Source organism: Rhincodon typus, chromosome 30 (assembly GCF_021869965.1).
Source record: "Rhincodon typus isolate 14 chromosome 30, sRhiTyp1.1, whole genome shotgun sequence".
NCBI lineage: Eukaryota > Metazoa > Chordata > Chondrichthyes > Orectolobiformes > Rhincodontidae > Rhincodon > Rhincodon typus.
Window position 1 is genome coordinate 25377958 of NC_063361.1, and position 12880 is coordinate 25390837.

General features: G+C 39.4%; 1 protein-coding gene across 4 annotated transcripts in view; it reads left to right on the forward strand.

Annotated features, from left to right (window-relative positions):
* The window catches only part of stat5a (signal transducer and activator of transcription 5a), a 115765-nt gene that overhangs the window by 53290 nt on the left and 49595 nt on the right, over window positions 1–12880 (forward strand). Inside the window, exon 1 of one of the 4 annotated variants that reach the window (XM_048614451.1) lies at window positions 5488–5510. The exons of the other annotated variants lie outside the window; for them this stretch is intronic. The gene's annotated coding sequence lies outside the window, so the exon portion shown is untranslated. Of the gene's footprint in view, window positions 1–5487; window positions 5511–12880 lie in introns of those variants that run through there. 4 annotated transcript variants of the gene reach the window in all.

Below are 12880 nucleotides of genomic sequence, written 5' to 3' on the forward strand. Positions count from 1 at the left end.
GGTATCAATGTGGATTTCACAAGCTTCAAAATCTCCCCTCCCCCTACCGCATCCCAAAACCAGTCCAGCTCGTCCCTTCCTCCCACCTATCCCCTCCTCCCACCTCAAGCCGCAACCCCATCTCCTACCTACTAACCTCATCCCGCCCCCTTGACCTGTCCGTCCTCCCTGGACTGACCTATCCCTTCCCTAACTCCCCACCTACACACACCTTTACTGGCTCCATCCCCGCCTCTTCGACCCGTTTGTTTCCTCTCCCCTATCCATCTTCTATCCACCTCCCACTCTCTCCCTATTTATTTCAGAACCCCCTTCCACTCCCCCTTTTCTGATGAAGGGTCTAGGCCCAAAACGTCAGCCTTTCTGCTCCTATGATGCTGCTTGGCCTGCTGTGTTCATCCAGCCCTGCACCTTTTTGTCTCTCCTGTCAGTTTGGGATTGATTTTCTGGAATATTGAAGTTGTGTGAAATTGCAAAATGGGATCTGGACTGCTGGTTACCTTCAAAATTGAGGTGGGGTTTCAGCAATACTATTAAAGCTTGGTTGATGTGTTAAGTGTTGCCACATCCATTTTTTTGTGGGGAGAGTTTGAACTGATAAGCAATGGTCGTGTGTGTGTGTGTGTGAAGCAATTGCCAGGCAGTCGCCATCTTCCCAATTCATCTTTCAGTTGTGCGACTATTGGTGCCCCTCCCAAGAGTGTCCCTGAGGGTCTGTATTGTTTTAATTATCTGATAGTATAATTGCGCCAGACTTGGGCAACGAAAAGGGGAAGAAACTAGGTAGTCTAACCAATGGTTCATCTTGAGCTTGAGTTTAATGAAATAACTTCCGCTTGCACAGATGGTTGTAGTTGTAAAACCCTTGAAGCTTAACATCACTGATGATAAAACAATCAACTTGAATGACACCCCAACATTGAATTCAATCTTGATTTCTTCTCCCAATGGTGCATTGTGAGCATGCAATAAGTATAGTGTATATGGTGAACTATAGCCACTCACCAAGCTTACTTCAAAAGCACCTGTTGGTTTTTCTCCACGTTGCAGACCATCCTGACCCTGGATTTACACAGTCATTTGTCTTCTGATTGCTTTTGTAATTGAATATTTATTGTCATCGGTTAAGAACAGGATCCGGCTTGATTCCCTACTATCGAGTTACTTGGTAATGAATATTGTCCATATGGAAAATTATCATGCCTATCTCATGAAATTACACTTCAGGATCTGTAACTCAGCAAGAGGGAAAGCCAAGTGTCAAACTAGAGATTAAAACATTAAATGTTTTGTGTTTTTTGGGGTATTTTGGTAAGTAGGAATTTATAACATGTTTTTAAGTTTCTCAGTGTAGTAAATATTAGAATTTATTGGCATTTTCTAGATTTACTATTTGAGCCACTTTTAAATTGTGTGACTGACTATTCTGCATCTATTGTGGTACTAACATTTTTTTTTCTAAAGATAGTATAAGTTTACAAACCATGTTGAATCAACATTCTTTAATTTTGTGACATTAGTGTGTTTATCTTTTTATTGAATAAGGCTGGTGTGGTTGCTCAAATGAGGTTGTAAGTCACTTCTCATAGAATCCCCACAGTGCGCAAACAGGCCATTTGGCCCAACAAGTCACACCAACCCTCGGAGTATCCCACCAACACCCATCTCCCTACCTATCACTGCTTATCCCATGGCTAAGGCACCTAACCTACATATCCCTGGAGACTGTGGGCAATCTAGCATGGCCAATCCAACTAACTTAGACATCATTGGACTGTGGAAGGAAACTGGAGCACCTGGCAGAAGCCCTCACAGACACAGGGAAAATGTGCAAACTCCTCACGCTGTCACGAAGGATGGAATTGAACCTGGGTCCCTGGTGCTGTGAGGCAGCAGTGCTAGCCACTGTGCTGCCACACTTTGACCAAAAGCCTTACGATCCTTTTATTTTATAATGTTATTGCTTGAAACTGTTCAAAATTGATTCGTCTGTCAGCGTGAGAAATTTCTTCTATGGGAATGTGTTTTCTGCGGATGTGCACCCTTTTTTTCCTGACTGTGCCACTTCAGCACCTTGGAACATTTTTACATTAATGGCTCAATATAACTGCATAGACATTTATTATATGCAGTTCGGAGGAATCTATTTTTTTTTGTTTAGAGGCTCTTTTTGGGAGAGAACTAACTTGAAAACCTTACAATCTGTGCTTGAATTCAGACTTGGAGGATTTGTAATGGGGAAGTAGTAGTAGTTGAGGGTTGTACTGAAAATGGAATTGTATCTTTTGGACTGAATGCATTTATTTAGACTGATTTTCAATGTGGCTGTCCATAAGAAACTGACTACATTAAAGCGTGAATATTGGCACTGTCAGAGCAAATCTGTTTTTAAAAATTACTTGTATCTTTGTGATCTAAATTATATTAATTAATATGAGACAGATGTGATATGTTAAATACCTGCCTGTGAATTCTTGCTATCTTGGTTAAGAGTTCAGTGATGAACAGATATCTAAATAAAGCTTTGAGAGTATGTGGCACCTACCATTGATCTCTGTAGGTTTATTTGATACGTGTCAGATTGCTAAATATACAGTTTTGTTCTGCGCTAATATCAAAGGTTAGGCTTTCCCCAAGGGGATCAGGGCAGATTCTGTTTATGATAGTTGTTTATGTCAGCGTACACATTCAACTATATAATTATCCATGAAAATTTGCAGAGATTTTAGTAGGTCATTGTAGTGCTTTGCATTGTGTATGATGCTGTCATGGCACAGTGAAATACGTCAACAGTCAAACTAAAGAAGCTGATATATTTGCATTTTAATTCAATGATATGGAACAGACCCCTCATATTCAATAAATACTGTTTTGTTTTCTAAAGATGCTTTGTTAGTTGTATTGGACTGTCATAGAGTCTCAAGCTAAATTGATTTATTTTACTTAATCTTTGGGCACTCCTTGATTTATGTACATTTTATCTGATCAATAACTTTTTGATTATTCCCATTCTTTTAAAGTTTGACTTTTAACAAATATTTTTCATAATCTTTCTCTCATTCATTTTGGAAAACTTTGTTCCTTGCATAAGCTGTATCTGACACAACTATAAACTGGTGTGACTCAACGTATTTTACTTTGGTATCTATATATGTAGATACAATGCCAAATACAGGCTTAAGCACATTATCACAGGAGCTCGAATTAAGAATGAGAAATTTAATGAAGACTCGATGTGTTAACAAAATCCAGTGAGCAACTTCTCTTTGTCGTGCATTGCCCTCACAATCAACCTCAGCAAAAATAGATAACCTAGTCAGTTGGAGATAGCAAGAACTGCAGATGCCGGAGTCAGAGACAATAGAGTGTGGAGCTGGAGCAACACAGCAGGTCACGCAGCATCAGAGAAGCAGGAAAGTTGACGTTTCGGGGGGTCTGAATGCTGATGCTGCCTGACCTGGGTTGTTCCTCCAGCTCCACCCTGTGTTGGCCTGGTCAGTCTTTCATTTGCTATTTTTGTAATCTTGTATGCATTTAGTTGGCATATTAGCTTACATAGCACTGTCTGCACATCAAAGTGACAACATCTTGCAATGTTTTGATGTACAGCACTTGAGGCTATTCTTAGTTTGAAGCATTTAAGTTTTCATTTTCCTACTTAATTTTGGAACCAAGGTAAGGGAAAATGACATTTTAGAAGCTACACAAAGCTAAGATTTTATAGGGATGCTGCCCCTATAATCCTCCTTAAATGCATTTCATTAAGTTGTGACCATTTATCAAACCAATTAATGGATCTACTAAAATTGCAAGAATTGTATGTAGAAATATTATTTTCTTTTATTTTTGTTCCAAATGTTTAATATGGAGGGCATTATGTTTTGGTGAATGGAAAGCATGCTTTTTTTCTCGTTTGGACAAATATTAGCCACCTGCCTTTCTGCAAGACTTCTGTGGACAGCTTGAGTGCTGCAGGTTAAGAACATTAAAGTTTGCAGGAAAATGATAGTGAGTATGCAAAATAAGCAACATGTTTAAACAGACAATTCTCGGTTGTTTTAGGTGGGCAACTCTTCACTTAGAATTGTCAGACTCGTAGCCCTGTTCTGGTTTTCTTTGATCCCTTTTAGCTCAAGAACTGTATCTAACTCTTTCTTGAAAACGTTCAATGTTTTAACTTCTACCACTTTGACAGAGAATTCCATACACTTACCACTCTCTGTAGGTAAAGAAATTACTCATCTCATCTGAGTCCTAACTGGCCTAGACCGTACGCAGACTGTGACTTCCAGTTCTGGACTCACCGATAATCAGGAACATCTTTCTGCACTTACCCTGTCTAGCACTGTTAAATATTTACGAGTTTCTTATGTGAGCCCCTCTCATTCTTCTAAACTGCAGTGATTATAGTCCCAGTGCATACAGTCTCATTTATGTCAGTCCTACCATCCCAGGAATCAATCTGGTAAACCTTTGTTGCACTCTCTCCATAGCTAGGACATCATTCCTCAGGTAAGGAGACCATAACTGCACACAGTACTGCAGGTAAGGTCTTATTCAGGTCCTGTACACTTGCAGCAAGACACTCCTGCTTCTGTATTGTCAGCATCCATATTTGCTGTGCCTACATGCTTCCCTTCAGTGACTGATGCACAGTGGCAGTTAGGTCTTGTTGTACTTCCCTTTCCCAATTTACCCCCATTCAAATAAACAATCTGTTTTCCTGTTTTTGCTGCCAAAGTTGGTAACCCCTCATTTATCCACACCATAGTTTGTTTGCCATGCATTTGCCTGCTCACTCGACTTGTCCAGATCATGTTGAAGCATCTGTGCATCCTCCTCAGTACATCCAACTTTGTGACTTTTATCAACTTGGAGACATTATATTTAGTTTCTTCGTCTAAATCATAACACATGTTTGCTTAGCTGGGGTTCAAGCACGAATCTCTGCAGAACCTAATTGCTGCCTGTAACTTGAGTTTAGGGGATGAAGAAAGACCTCTTTATTCCTACTGTGAGAATTGAACGTTCAGCCCCTTAGCCGCCTCTGCGATTCAACATGATCATGGCCAGTCTTGTCTTGGCATCAACTCTGTTTTCCTGTCCACTCCCCAAAACTCTTCAACCTGTTACTAATTAAAAATCTATCTGAATCCTCCTCAAATTTCGTCAATGTCCCTGCATTTATTGCAGGCTGGAGTAGTGAATTTCACAGAATCCATGACCCTTTGAGAGGAGTAATTTCTCATCTGTTTTAAATCTGCTACACCTTATCCTAAAATTATGACATCTCATTCTAAATTGCCCCACAAGAGAAAACATCCTCTCTGTTTACTTTGTCAATCACCCTTAACATTCTAATAGTGCACCTGAATCATGTCTCATTCTTCTAACCTCTAGAGAATAGACCTGGACTGTTCAAACTCTCTCTTCAGGAGACAAACCCCTCGACTCTAGGATCATTTGTGAATCTCCTCAACTGCCTCCCAGGCAATTACATCCTTCCTCAGGTAAGGGGACAAAATTCTATGCAGACTTGCCAATACCTTATAACAATAATTCCCTACTTTTATACTCCATTCCTTTAGCAGTAAATGCCAAAATTCCATTTGCCCTCCTTACCTGTTGTACCTGCATTACTAGCTTCCTGTGATTCATGCAAGAGGACACCTAGATCCCTCAGCACCAAAGATTTTTAAGTTTCGCTCCATTTAGGTAGTAAGCTGTCTTTTCTTCTGATCAAAATGGACAACTTCACAGTTATCCATGTTAAACTTCTGCCAAATTTTGGTCCATTCACTTATTCTATAAATATCCATTTTTTAAGTTTCGTATTTGTTCGTTGCACTTACTTTCCCTTACCTATCTTAGTGTCATTCTGCAAATATGGCTACAGAATACCTAATCCCTGTGGGGCCAAAGTGGGATCAAAAAAATAATAAAAAACAAAATTAATAGTTCTTTACGTAATTCATTTATTTTATTCTGAATACTGCATATTTCATGGCACAAATAGATAATAATAGGTATAATCTCTTGGCCATTATGGAGTTGTTTACAAGGTGACCAAAGCTATATATTAAGAGTGTACGTGATTTTCGAAATAACGGGCAGAAAAGGAAGGTTGGTAAGGTAGCTTTGTTCACATGAGATCGGATAAGTACGATAGCAAGAAATTATCTTGAGTTGGAGATCAGCAACAGAATCATGAAGTCATTGTCATAGATGACAATAAGGGAAGACGACTCTGCTGGAAATAGTCTACTAACCCTAAGAAAGCACATGCAATGTGCCTTAATGACTACCGCCCAGTGGCTCTGAACTCAATAAGTGCTTCGAGAGGTTGGTCATGGCCCGCATCAACTCCAACTCCAGCCTCCCAGCCCGTCTTGATCCCCTACAGTTTGTCTACCAACGTAACAGGTCTACAGAGGATGCCATTTCTCTAGCCCTGCACTCATCCGTGGAGAATCTGAATATCAGACACCTACGTCAGACTCTTGCTCATTGACTACAGCTCCGCCCTCAACACCATTATCCCCTCCAGACTGATATCAAAACTCAGTGACCTTAGTCTCAGCTCCGCCCTCTGCAACTGGATCCTCTGCTTTTTCACAGGCCGCAATCAGTGAAGATAGATAACTGCACTTCTTCCACAATAACGCTCAACACTGGAGCCCCCCCGCAAGGATGTGTCCTCAGCCCCCAATGTACTCCCTTTACACCTATAACTGCATTGCCAAATTGTGAACAAATGCCATCTACAAGTTCGCTGGCAACACCACAGTAGTGGGACAGATTTCTAACAATGACGAGTCAAACTACAGAAGGGAGATAGAGGGCTTGGTGATGTGGTGCAATGAAAACAACCTCTCTCTCAGCGTTGGCAAAACTAAAGAACTGATCATTGACTTCAGAAAGAAAGAAAGAGAACATGCCCTCGTCTATATCAACGGAACTGAGTTTGGGAGGGTGAAGAGCATCAAGTTCCTTACAGTGATGGTAACCGACAACCTGCCCTGGATTTCCCATGCACATGTGACAATCAAGAAGGCACAACAACGCTGCCTCTTCCTCAGACAGCTCAGGAAACTTGGCATGTCCATAAGGTCCCTCACCAACTTCTACAGATGCACCATTGAAAGCATACTGTCTGGGTGCGTAACAGCCTGGTATGGCAACTGCTCTGCCAAGGACTATAAGAAAGTACAGAAGGCCGTGTTCACAGCCCAGTCTATCACCGAAGCTAACCTTCCATCCATGGCCTCCATTAACACGGCTCACTGCCGTGGAAAGGCTGCGAACGCATCAAAGACGCATCGCACCCGGCTAATGATCTCCTACAACCTCCTCCGTTAGGAAGAAGATATAGAAGCCTGAACGCGCACAAGCAGGTTCAAGAACAGCTTCTTCCCGGCCATTATCAGACTGATGAATGGACTCTCTAGCCTGAAATAACACTGATCTTGCTAATGTTGATCTCACCTAGTGCATGCCTTGTGCAATGTAACCCTGTATACCTTTAAGTTTTTTTGATCTGTACATCCTTTACAAGCAGTACAGGCAGATCATGGTAAGTAAACAAAACTTTTCACTGTATTTCAGTACATGTGACAATAAATAAATCAAACTCTCTTAATGGTAGCTGTTCTATAGGACAGAATAAATGAGATGGACTATGTAAAAAGAAAAAGCAGTACATTGATAATGAGGACACCAGTCTTGTAGTTCAAATTTAAATTGGCAAAGGTAGTTATAGGAGAAATTCAACAAGTATATCTGGGATAATTTGCTAGAACAATATTTTGGGATCCAGCAAGTGATCAATCGTGCTATTTTGCTTTCAGTAATGAGTAATGTGGCAAGTTTAATAAGCAAGAGGGGAATGACCATACATGGTAGAATTTAGCATTCAAATATTAGATATTTGGAAGGCTCGGGGAGGAAAGAAGGGGATAAGCCAACAATGGTTAACCAGGGAAGCTGAGGATATTAAATTGTAAGTGGTCAATCAGAGAATTGAGACTTTTAAAAACCAACAAAAGATGATCAAAAAATAGAGAGAAAATAAACTGAGAGCCCGCTTGCAAGTAACATTAAAAACCATGATATAGAGTAAACTTTTTTTAAAGTGATGGAGAATCTTCAGTGATAACAAGGTATAGAGCTGGATGAACACAGCAAGCCAAGCAGCATCAAAGGAGCAGGAAAGTTGACGTTTCGGGTCTAGGCCTTTCTTCAGAAATTAAAAACAATGTTAAATATGTAAAATGGAAGAGAGGGGGTTTAGTTAACATAGGCTCTTTAGAGAATGAGGCTGGGGATATAATGGGAGGCTGGGAAATAGCTGAGGAATTGTACATATACTTTGCATTGGCCTTCATGGTAGAGGACGCTAATAGAATTCAAAACATGCTAAAGTAGATTGGACAGGGGAGGATGTGGAGGAGGAGATGATTAAGCACAATAACTGTTAGTAGGCAGAAAGTACTCGGGAAACTTATCCGAGAGTATCATAAGTTCACTGGGCCCGATGACTTGCATCCTAGGATATTAAAGGAAGTAGCTGCAAAGATAACACATTGCTATGAGCCATGAACTTTTCTTAAAATAAACATCTGGCATTGTTCCTTGACTCTTTTCCTTTTCCCTGCTAAGCTGCTGTCATAGTCCAATCCAGCCGATTTTAGCCTTTATCCCTTTTGTAATTGTAACAATTGTTTCCAAGCTAGGTTTCTCACTCAGACTGAATGCAAAATTCTAGCATGTTGTGGTCACTGTTCCTAGGGGAGTTTTTACTCTTGTGCCGCTAAATAAACTTGCTTCATGACGTAACTAGAGCAAGAATAGAATGATTGATCCCTGGTTGGATACCCCATATATTGATGTTACTTGTAGTAATCTTCCAAGAATACTTGGATTCTAGACAAATCCCAGAGGATTGAAAACCTAGCAATGTCACATCCGTCTTCAAAAAGAAAGGGAGACCTAAATCAGGCAATTATCGGCCAGTTGGCTTAACTTTGACGTTGAGAAAATATTAGAGCCTATTATAAAGGATATAATTGCAAAGCATTTAGAAATGCATAATCAAATCAAGTGCACATGGCTTCATGAATGGAAATCATGCTGGTCAAATTTATTAGAGTTCTTTTGAGGAAGTAACAAGCAGGGGTTAGGAGACTCAGTGGATATAACATGTTTTGGATTTTCAAAAGGCTTTCATCAAGGTATTGTACACACAGCTACTGAAAAAGAGTCCATTGTGTTGGGGGTAAAACATTCACCTAGACAGAGTTGGCTAACTAATAGAATACAGAATTACGATAAAGGGGGCGTTTTCAGGTTGGCAATCTGTGTCTAGTGGAATGCCACATTTTATCTATACTGGGGCCATAATTCATTATAATATGTATTAATAACTTGGATGATGCAAATGAATACACTATAGTCAAGTTTGCAGGTGATGCACAATAGGTGAGAAGTCGAGTGGTGGGGATGATGCATTGAGTCTGCAGAGGGATATAGACTGGCTCAGTGAGTAGACAAAAACTTGGCAGGTGAAAAAAAATGGGAAAATGAGGTTGTGCATTCTGGTAGGAAGAGTAGAGGAGATTAATATGGACAAAACTGCAGAACAGAGGAATTTTGGTTATTCTCTTCCGTGAATTGCAAGAAGCTGGTGTCCAAGTTCAGGTAATAGTGAAGGCAGATGGAATGTTGGCCTTTATTTCAAAGTGAATGGAGATAAAAGTAGGGAGGGTTGTTAAAACTATACAAGGCACTAAGTCAGACCACAGTTGAAATACAGTGAATAGTTTTGGCATTGGAGGTAGTCCAGAGAAGGTTCATAGTCTGATACTGGGTATGGAGTGACTGTCTTAGGTGAGGTTGAGTAGGCTGGGGCCTGTATGTTTTGGAATTTTAGAAGAAATGAGAGATGACCTTACTAAAACATGTAAGATTCTCGGGGCACTTGAGAGTGTAGATATAAAAAGGATGCTATCCCACATGGGAGAGTCGAGAACCAAAGGCCATGATTTCAGAATAAGCGGTCACACACCTTAAGACAAATTAATTTCTTCTCTCAAAACGTAGCGAATCTGTGTAATTCTTTACTGCAGAGGGCAGTCATGGTCGGGTTAAGTATATTCAAAGCTCAGACAGAATATATTTGAAAACCGTAAAAAAAGACAGGAAATTGCAGTTGATGTTTATCAGATGAGTCATGATCTTATTGGACAATGGGCAGACCTGATGGACTGAAAGGGACAAAAGTAGACCAATGTCCTATGGTTATGGTTACGGTTACTTGACAGATACTACATTTAATTATTGGACATCAAACTGAATAGTACCACATCTCTCTTAAAAACTGACTTGGTTACAGTACAAATGCACCCTCTCAATACCGGGTGTGCTAAACTAGGAAAAGATATTGTAGGTTAAGTTTGGATGTCTGCTTCATCAATACCTAATTTGCTTTTGAAGGCAGTAACTTAGCATTTTTCTTGCTATAACTTTCAAATTTAATGAATCTCACGTTGATTGCATCACAAACTTAGCATTGCCCAGTTTCCAAATTTAGAGGGTCAGTATTCTGTAGTGCAAGACGCATAATGTTTCTAGGTTAATTCGTCAATATCTGATGCCTTGTCCATTAATTGCAAACTGATCGTGGAGTCTTTCTATTTTCCAAACAAATAATGTTTTCTAATTGGAAATTTTGTGGAAATGAACTTGGTATAGTTACAGGAGTTTAAGTAACTGTCATGTTTACATTTGTACTTTGGTAGAGATTGTTGTCTGTCACGCTGCTTACATTGGAAGTAATCAGTACAACAATTTTGAAGCTGTGATTATCTGGTACACATCTGAATCCTGCATCCGAACACCCGCTTTTTACTTTCACTTTCGAACTATTTCACAGTATATACCTATATCTTAAGTTTTCAACACGTGAAAGTGGTTTTGAATGAACATAGAAATTTGGATTACCAGCGAAAAGCTCCAGCTAGTGAATGTTTGAATACTGTGATTTTTGAATAAAGCAAAAGTATATTAAAAAGGTGCAGCTTCAGGCTACGGTAATCATAATTAAGACATAAAAAAACCTTTGCATAGAAGCATAACTTTTCTCGTAAGCTGGATCGCTGGCAATGGTCAGCCGAAGTGATGATTGATTGAACATAGTTTTCATTTCATAAAAACCAAAAGAACTGCGAATGCTGTACTTCAGGGCCAAAAACAGAAGTTGCTGGTAAAGCTCAGCACGTCTGGCAGTATCTGTGGAGAGAAATCATTGTTAACATTTCGGGTTCAGTGACCCTTCCTCAGAACGGTTTTCATTTCCTCAGGTTAAACCATATCATTTCATTGCTGATCAAAATTTACAAGGGAAAGTCAGTTACGAATTAAATTAATCTTACAAAGATGAACTTGCAAATTTTCAAATGCTAATAACATCGATCATATTGTTAGCATGATATAGAAATTATGTAAGATGTACAAGTCCCACATTCTTTGTCACTGAGTTTGACCGTGTTAAATTGGGAGCATCAATCTGTCGCTTTCACGATGTTCTGCAAATCAAGACCACTGTTTCTTCACCTTGATTAAATAGTCTTTGTTCCTTAGTTTTTATTTCTTTCTTACAAAGATGAGCTTGCAAACTTTCAAATAGTAATAGCATCGATCATTATTGGCATAATGGGTCAGGAAGACTACTAGAGGTGGGATTTCTGTTTGACTTTTACAATTCTATCTCCCCGATATTGGTACGTTTTCTGATTGACCCCTCTGACATTTTGAGTTCATGACCTTTTGCAATCATCCTGGAATTTGTATAATGAATTAAGTTGGTGCCATACCGGGACAGCGTAAACAAGTAAGAAATTCAATCATCTCATGCCTTAAGTTAAGGAACTATCTTCTGTCACCACTTCAACAGCCGCCATCCTTGTGCCTTGCCTTATTGTTCGTTTTGTCATTTGGTCACTCTGCCTGTCGTGTTGCCATAGACCTTTCCTCTTTTTCCTACCCAATGCTACCTCTACCTCTGCTTCATTAAAACTTATAATGAAAGGACATCACCCTGTAGCGTCAACTTTGTTCTCTCTCCTCAGATACTGCCCAGTGTGTTGACTGTTTTCAGCCTTTACATTTAAATTTCAGATTTACAACATCTGCAGTTCCACCTCCATTTTTACCTAGGCATACACCATCTGTATCATAATTGTTACTTGCAACTTTCCTTCAATATGCAGTGTTTCTCAGATCTGTTTAATGGTCTGCAGTTGAAGAATCAATGGACGATTGTTCCAAAGGTCCATTAATAATACTCTTTTGAAATTCTTTCTTCCAAACTAATTATTTACAAAACAGCATCAATATTTGGAATAAAGTGATCATTTCTATGCGTATATAAGAATTGTTACAACCTCCATAGAGCCAGAACTTCTAAAAGAAAATCAAAACCATTTGATGTCTCATAGGATATGACAAAAAGATTTATATTTGAGTACTTTTACTTTAACAAAAGACTGAAAGCACTATTGACTAAACATACCTTTTGTACACAACTGCACTTGAAACCACAAAGTAGAACATTTCACCCTTCCTTTTAAAACAAACAAAACATACTCCATAATCCTTTTAAGCATTCGGTGTTCCTAGAAGTAGTCCAACGCTAACCCTGTTCCTCTCTTTCTTAAAAATACACTTCACAGATATTCTATAAGTAAATATCAGATTCTCCTGGAACTAATCCCAAATAATTCTTGGTTTCCACTGGTTAACTTTTGTTCTTTCTTCCTCTGTTTGGAACATATTAATCTCAGAATTTGTCTTTCATAAGGAGGATTCTTCCCCCCCCCCCCCT